We start from the raw sequence: 8,801 nt of genomic DNA, 5'->3' as shown, positions 1-8,801 counted from the left end.
TTGATTTTGGAGCACATTCCCCTGTTATCCGAACTTCACGACCTGCAATAATAAATGAGTGGAGTTTTCTAATTTGGCTGGAATTCCGCCAGAGGTCAGAGAGCGCCACCTCTACGCCTTTGAGCTCATGCTTTGGGGTCAGTGGAGGTGAGGGCATAGCCACAGGCTAGCACACACAAATGCAAACACTCGCGAACATACATGAAAGCACACAATCCCATTCTATCTGCTGATTTCCAGCAAGTTCAACACAAGGTTCTTTGGTACTTTCAGTGGTTTGAATTCCTGCGTTCTGGATCTTCAGAGATCACATCCAGGGTCAGTTATATTTTTCTGAGTCCACACTGTACGACACTCTACTGGGACCCAATATACGAGAGCCCCTGTCAGATGTTTCATCTCTGGACAAGAACGAGCGGAGCAGATCAAAGCTGTTCATTAGAGACCCTATGCTCTGGGTTTTTCATAACTGCTCACACACAGTCGGTCCCACACCGGCAGCACCCCTTGGCCCTCTGACCCTGTGAACTGTGCGTGTACAGAGCCGAGGCGGAACTAAACGGGTGGCTCCGGCGGCGTCATGAGAAGGGCTCGCCGTCATCCATGCAGAATGCGTGTCAGGGGATTGGGTAACTCTGCCAAGGGAAGAAAAGGCAGGCAGCACACACTGCACACATTGTTGAAACAGAAGACATCTCACTTACACAAGACAAGTGCGCAGTGTGTCTGGAGGGGCCTGTGTGTGTGTCTGTGTGTGTCCATACATGAAGGAGCATCTGCGGATTTGTATGCATGTGTGTATCTCTTTGTTGGTGTTTATGCATCTATAAGATTGTGTTAATACATTTGTGTGTTGATACTTCTATTTTTGCGCATCTAAAAGAAGCATCTGTGTCTGTGTGTGTGTACATGTATATATATGTGTATTTATATATATATATGCCTCTTTGTGCGTGTGTCTGTGTGTCTACATATGGTTATGCCTCTGGTCATATGCCCCCCCCCCCCCCGAACCTAAACATATTTAGCTGAAGCACATGACCCCTCATTACTCAATGTGCCACAATCAAAGGTGATAGGTCAGCCTGCAGCTTGTGTGTGTCTGTGTGTGTTTGTGCGTGCATGAGCATCCCTGCATTAGAGTATGTTCCTGTCTTTGCATTTAGACTCTGTGTGTGTGTGTGTGTGTGTGTGTGTGTGCGTGTGTGCGCGTGTGTGCGCGTGTGTCAGCCTGTGTGCTTCATTTATCATTGGAGTTTTGTTATCCCTCCTCTCTCAGTGTTTGTGTTTACCTGTAGCTCTTATCTGATCTGGCCACACAGCAGGTCAAAGTCACAACATACTTGGGGAAGGATTCTGTTTAGTCCATCTGAAGGACAAATGAGGATCAGCTCCCATCTCCCATTAGCTTCTCACCGTGACACTGACAAAGCTGCCAAACAGAAATTTGTCTCACACACATCACAATCAAGTGTACAGATACAGGCGAAACAAGCCCTGTTTAGAGATGAGTGATATTTCAGGAAAAGGTTCTGGTTTGGTAACTAAAGCTGGTCGTGATGGATGTGGTTTCATCTATCCTCGCACCGTCTCTCTCGTTTGTTCGTCCGCAAATTCCAGTTTCACCCTGGAATTGCTATTGACTTTCCCCACAGAGCAGAGGCTCCTTGTCCTCCATCAGTGCCACTTGAAAATACAGCTTTGCTGCTGTTTGTGAGCTGCTGTATTTTAATGCCTCTGGCGCTGCAAGAATTGTAAGGTGGACTTCCTTCTTCCCTTGACTTGTCTTTGAGCTACAATTTTGCCTCCTAGAAAATGGTTTTATGTACAATTTATTTGTTTTGCCAATTACCCTTTGAGAGAAAATGTAACTTCTGTACCTGTTTATGGTTACTGACAATGTCTTTCTAACGTAGGAAGTTCCGCATTTCTGTGCCACACACAAGATAGCAATTGTGGTCGCAGTGAATAGCGGGCTTACAAAGCACAGGAACTTGACACTGATGACCAGGGTTTGCCTCCTGAGTCCCACTTAGGAGTTTTAGTGAATCCAGAGTGAGCGGCGTGAAGTCTGATAAATTGCCTCAAGTGATGTCCCTTCAGTCAGTGTTGGTTGCGGCTGAGACTACAAGTTTGAAAGTAAAACAAACCTCGAGGTGTAGAGTAAGAAAGAAGTGAGCTCACCAGACTTCTTCAGCCCACTCCTCATCTCTGCTTGAGGCTCGCGGCGAAAGCATTATTGGCAGATACAATAATTCATAACGTTTCCTCATTATGTTGATAGAAAATGTAATCCGGGCTACATTAGATTACCCTTAAAACATATTTACTGCTGCAAATCAAAAGTATGTCAATGTAGTTCTAAGAGATAGGGTTATTCAGCTATGCTTGAATCTTTATCTTGTATGTTTTTTATCCTCTTCCTCCCCCTCCTCCTCCTCATCATCATCATCATCATCATCATCATCATCATCATCACGACCACCACCACCCCTGGCCATATCCGTTTCCTCTGTACCCCACGGTGCTAAAAGACAACAGTCATCCAGACAGCGCATACAGTAAGCCCCATTATGGGTTTCCTGAGTCACATTCCAACCAAACGACCCAGCCGACTGATGCCCGGCACAGGGCATGCATTCCCATCCTCACGCTGATCCCCATATATGCTTCTAACCATACCCATACTTTGAAAACATCCGGGGCCCTATCAGATGCCCTGCTGAACGTTGCACGGCGACTCCTCGTGTCTCTCAACCAGCTGGCTCACATAATCAAGAGCTTTGAGGAGACGCCCGGGAACGCCGGCATTTCCTTGGATATCTTTCCCATTCTCGCCACTGTAACTGTCAACATGAGTAGAAGGGGCTCAGGTTCGGCAGCAACTACAGTAATGGGATGGACAGATGTTTAGATGAGAGGGACCGGGTCCCCTGTGGGGCCCCAACAGTGGTACAGCCTGACAGAAAGCAATCAGCTTGATGTGGAGGAACAGAATACTGTACCGTACGTTCACAGAAAGAGCTGCAATATGAGCTAGGAGAGAGGGATTTAGATATAGGGATGGATAAGGAGGGAAATTAGCAGAAGAGAAAGTGAAAACAGTTGAGGTCCATAGTGCAGAAACAGCTGATCTAAGGACCAGTGAAAGTGATCAATATTTAAATACTTAAAAAAAACAATGTGTTTCGAAAAGCAGGAGGGGATGCGCTGCTAAATTATATGCCAAAATTCTTGGATAGGCAACTGAGTGCGACTGTGGGTATGACAAAAAGTGGGGGAGTAAATGAAGGGAGGGAGGGGAGGTGCGTATGAAAATGAGTCATGTTGGCAGGAGAGAAGGGGGAAACAGCTGAGAGGTTTTTGAGGTGCGTCTTTGGCTCTGATCACACTTTTATTTTGGCTGAAGTAAGGTGATACTTATGAGCAAAAAGGGTCTCTCTCACCCACACACACTAATTCTCTATTCCTCTCGCCCTCACCCCTCCTCCTGTCTGTCCCTGCCAAGTTTTTTTGTCCTAGGAGGTGATGTGAGTGTTTCCACATGTGGTAGGCCAGTGCTACTAGTTTGGCTTGTAACACTGACTCGACACAAAGCCCCCTTATAGAAACAGAAGAGCAAACAGGAAAAAAGGCCATGATTATCTCATAGGGCTTTACTTTCAACTTGAAGGCTCGGATAAAAAAAAGGAAGGGAGGCAGAGGAAAGGAACAAGGAGATAGATATATTCCTCTGTGTGTCTCTATCATGGGCATCAATTTGCTAAACAGACAACATATCCCTGAATAAGCCAGAGTATTTTTAAAATATATATTAATTTGATTGATTATTATATAGCTTTTAGTTCTTTTTTTCTTTTTAATTGTTCATTTTCTTCTACTCAGTCCCTTTTTTTCCTTGTGAAACTACTGGACAGGTCAGTTTGACAGTAATTGGGATGGGTCAATACGAGACCCACCCCCCCCGTGGCGCAGAGGATCATTAGTGTGAGGGAAGTAAACATTAATCTACTCTGTGTGCCGATGGTGCCGCTGGCAGCTGCAGCCGGCCAAAAGCTCCGTCAGAGAGACACAGAGAGAGAAAAGATGGATGAGCAGTTCACTATTTCTTTTTTGTTTGCTGTAGTACAGCTTGAATTGGGATCCATTGTCATTTCATCAGATATTGAGACAAAACTGCTTATGAAGTGAGATCATTTTATTTATTAATTGTTTCAACTGCGAACAAGCATTTATCGAGAAATTTCCTGTGACATTGTTTTGTGACTTATTTAATGTCTTTTACAGTTGCAATATGAAATTGTTTTGCTACAAGATATTACTTGTAGTTTACAGAAAAGAGACCTGATCCAACTTAAAATGTATTGCAAACACTACTATTTGCTGTTTTTTGTTTTTTAATTTAAATTTACAGACGTGCCTGCAGCCATTGGCATTGTGTATTTGCACTTGCATTTCCTAGAGATCACTTGGCATTCAAACAAAGCTGGTTTATCCTGATTGCACGCAACTTTGGCAGAATGAGAAGAGCTGGAAAATCTCCCGTAATTCCAATTTGGGAATGTTAATGAATTAATCCAAGGTCGCTACCCCCACTGCTCATCTTGTTACCTCGAACAGCCTAAATTAGCTACTTGTGTTATATTATATTTTTGTAGCAGTTCATCAACAAGTGAAACCAGATGCAAACAAACAGTGTGTGGGTCCTTTTGAATGAGCTGAATTCATTGTATTCGCTTTATTATTGGATTTTATTTAGATGTACTGCTGGCGATGGTGGCCAAAATTGTTAAAACTTCTATAGTTCTTTTCATTGAGTGGAAGATATCAGAAGATATCGCTGCTGCCAGGAATTACTCCAACCTGAACGACCATCTAGGTTGTTTGTCCCTACCTTCTGATATGACCCATAGTAGCACCGAACAACAAAACGTAACTGATGGACCAAGTGGCTTTTTTTTCCACAAGGACAGTTTCAGACTTTTGGTCTGAACACTATGACGTGAATTCGGCGATAGGCCTTTTTCACAGAAGGCATTTTAACCCCTCAACAAATGTTTCCATTTTTGAGCACAAGCCCAAAATTAATGTACCCAAAATAAAATTGTTACCGCTCTTCAGTCCTTTTGATTACCGTCTCGTCCTGGTCTCCCTTTGAAAGGTAACTCTTTCCATTTTACAACCAAAAAGTCAGAATGAGTATAAGAGATACTGAACCAAAGTTACAGAGCTGAAAACATGGCATTAGAGGGAAATATAAGGCCTGTAGCAGTGGTGGTACCTTTTGTGTGGAAAACAGTTTGGAGCCAGAAGTCACAAGTCTGAACCAATTCTGTGTCAACAGCTGTTGCAGTGATACAGGGATCCTTAAATGCTTCTCACAGACAGAATCAGGAGACTTAGAGCTTTTAAACAATGTATAATTTGTCAAGATTAAGACCAAAACACACCTAAAGTAGCCCCACCAAGAATAAAGTGTCCCACAGTCTGGATGGTTAAAAATTCACACTGTCATGGCCTCCTGGGACACTTGAATAGGACAGAGCCATCGTTAATGCTATTAGTAACATCATTACTTTTCCTACATGACAAGTTAAAATGTCTGCTTTGAAAAAAAGCCTGATAATGTGGCATCTGTGTCCTTTGGTTTCCAGTTTGAGCTCTCAAAAAAAGGAAAGACGTTTGACTTCATTGCAGGTATTTGTGTAAAAAAAAAGTAAATAAATATAGCAATTAGTGCCTGCTAATTTGATAATTTGTTGAATTAGTGCTTGTGTCTGTGATGTCTGTATGCATCTGCTGGGACATGCACAGTTGCTCTCAGTGCCATGACATCCCGGGGGGGGGGGGTTGAAGGTAGCTGACTATGATGGAAGCTGAGCACGATGTAACTGGGGCAGCAGGCAGGGAGGAGGAGGAGGATGGTGGTGGTGATGAAAGAGAGTGAGAGGATAACACACACACAGATACACACACACACACACTTTTCTGTGTCGTCCGTTAGTGCCTGCCACCGTCACAGTGGGGGGGCTGTGGCCTTTGCATAGCCTGAGAATGCTAAGGGCTAATCCTACAGGAATGCTCCAGGAATGTGAAAGTTGAGTCAGGGATCGAACAAGAGAAGGGTGGAGAAGAAGTGGAGGGGGGGCAGAAAGAAAAAAAAAAAAGGGGGGGGGGGGTTTAGAGAAAAGGGTGGCATTCAGGAATAAATTAAATGAAAGAGAAAGAAAGAGAAAAGGGGGAGGAGTGGGGGAGTTCAGAGAGGGTAGGAGAGAGGTGGAGAAATGGAGGAGAGGTTGAAAGAAAAGAAAAGAGTTTGGCAAAAAAGCTGAGAAAGGGAACAAAGACAGAAAAAGAGGGTAAGAGAAAGACAGATTGGCAGGAGGGCCAATTGCAGAGTGTCCGCTTTTAGGATAAATGTTGGGATGCTTTCTTTTTTAACTGGCATTTACAGCAGTTTTCACAGAAACATGGCCAGAATCTGCCGGATTGTTTTTAAAGACATCTCCTGACCTGCAGGTACACAGAGATCGTCCAGATAGTTACGCTGGACGAGTGTGCAAGAGTTGTCTTGTCATGAAACAAGAAAAAACGAACTTTGTGTGGGCTTTCGTAACAATGGCAGTTAGGCGTCCACCTTTCGCAGCTAAGCAGCCAGGATGAGTCTCTGCTTGTCCTCGTTTTCTGGTTTCTGTTACAAAGACTTTTTTTCCACCTCACTAGTCTAGTGTCATGTACCCAAACTGGCACAGAATGGTATGTCCTATTGTGGTTTGTGCACTCTTGGGTCTTGTTCAGGTATGCCTGAAAACGTGCACGTGAGGCTTGTCTATAACACATTTGGCACTGTTCCTCTTCCTCCTATGTGCCAACATCACAACACATATGCTCAATATTCAAATGAATTAAAAGCAAATTAAAAGAAACCACTGAAGTGGAAAAACCCTTCTCATAACTTCCTAGATACACAGGACATACGTGAGTGATGGTTTTATAGGATATCTTCAGTTATCTGAAGAGCAGGTGTGCGTGTGTTTGCCTGAATGACTGCCAGTGTGGATCAGTGCATGACTAGGAAGAGAAGCTGTCTGCACTGCAGATATTCGTGTTTTCTTTGTCTGGTCGCTCTTGTGCAACAGTAATTACAGTTAACAGTTGCAGTTAAACTTGCTGACAAAACACAGCAGGCAGCACTTGAGAATTGCAGCTGCTCCATTATCTGTATGTGCGTGGGTTTGTGTATGTGTATGCAAATGTGTGTGTGTGTGTTCTTTAAAAAAATGAATGAAAAGAAGGCATTGAATTTAGATATTTTAGTCATAAATCAATTGAAATATTAGTCGCTTCAGTTAAAATGTTTTTAACAATTTCCTGGATTTCAACAAAATAGCTGACGTGTTATCAACACGACAGCTTTTTTCCGTTGACTACCCTTATGCAAATATATTCAAGAGGATATGTCAAGATTAAATGACTAATAAGCAATAGTAACTTTGTTACAACATGTCTTTTTATTATTGTTTCACACCTAAGATATGGCATTTTTGTTTTTTAACGAATGAAATCTTCTCTTCTGATCCAGGGGCTTTTATCAGCTGCGACAGTGATAAAACAGGGGGTGACATACAACAAGGGTCCCATCTACACTCTTACTCTTTATTATTCTTTTGGGGGGGGGGGGGCTTTCTGGTAGCGTAGAGGCATGTAATGGTGACTGGCATCAGCATTATCTAGAAGAAACAGAAGCAGATATGGCAAAGTTTTATTTATTTTTTTATTTTACAGCCGCAATGCACGTTGATCAGCATCAGTGTAAAGGTGCCAGTATTAGCCAAAAGGAAAAATTTCAACCGTTTTCCCAAGGTATAATCAAAATACTTTGTTTCCATCAGACTTTATTGCATCTTTTCTTTTCATTCCTCAGCCATCCTATAAACCTTTTATGATGAATCTAGACTTTTGTTTTCAAATTTCTGGTATTTACTCAGGTTTTTTGGCATATTGAAAATGATCATAAAAACAAGGGGATGGAAATGTGCCTGCGGTATGATAGAGTGTCAAGTCAAAATTTGCTCTCAGTTGTTTTTTTATTTTATCTAATTGTATGAATGAATGAATGGCTGAATTAATATTTTCAAGTGTCTTACAGTACACCCAAATTTGCCAAACTACTAAGACACAACATATGGAAACGCGTCAAACATATCATCTGATATCATCTCATATATAACGCAATGAGAGCAATCAAATTCATTACTTAACTGGTTATAGTTATGACAGCTATAGTTCATCATTTGTAAAAATATGTTTAAAAAAACACCCCTGCGTAGATGTGCAGGGTATGTTTGGCTGTGTGGGTATGATATGTGTGTGAGTGCTTGTGTCTGCTGGCTGCCAGGAAGTGCTCTCATCATTAGGCTGGCTGGCTTGGTGTGCCTCTGTGGTCACCGGATTCCCCCAGAGACAAACTCCCTCACTCACTCAAGGACAGACATCAGACATAAAAACAATACGGGAGAGAGAGAGAGAGAGAGAGCGCATGGAGGGTGGGAGTAGAAGTGATAAATAGTAAATGTTTGAAGCCAAGGGAGAGTAAGTGGGAGAGGAAGAGAGCAGATGGAAACTGAGCGGTGATGAGAGATTTTAAGAGGGAGGGATATGGGGAGAGACAATAGGACAGACAGGGACACAGAGAGTCATGCAGTTGGAGGAAGTCCCCTAATAAAAGGTTTCCTGTCTCGCTGAGCGTCCCTAGTCTCTGATGGCTTTTCACCGAGGCCTGCTTGACACCAATTAAACCT

This window comes from Xiphias gladius, chromosome 4 (assembly GCF_016859285.1).
Source record: "Xiphias gladius isolate SHS-SW01 ecotype Sanya breed wild chromosome 4, ASM1685928v1, whole genome shotgun sequence".
NCBI lineage: Eukaryota > Metazoa > Chordata > Actinopteri > Istiophoriformes > Xiphiidae > Xiphias > Xiphias gladius.
Note: the sequence above shows the minus strand (reverse complement) of the source record.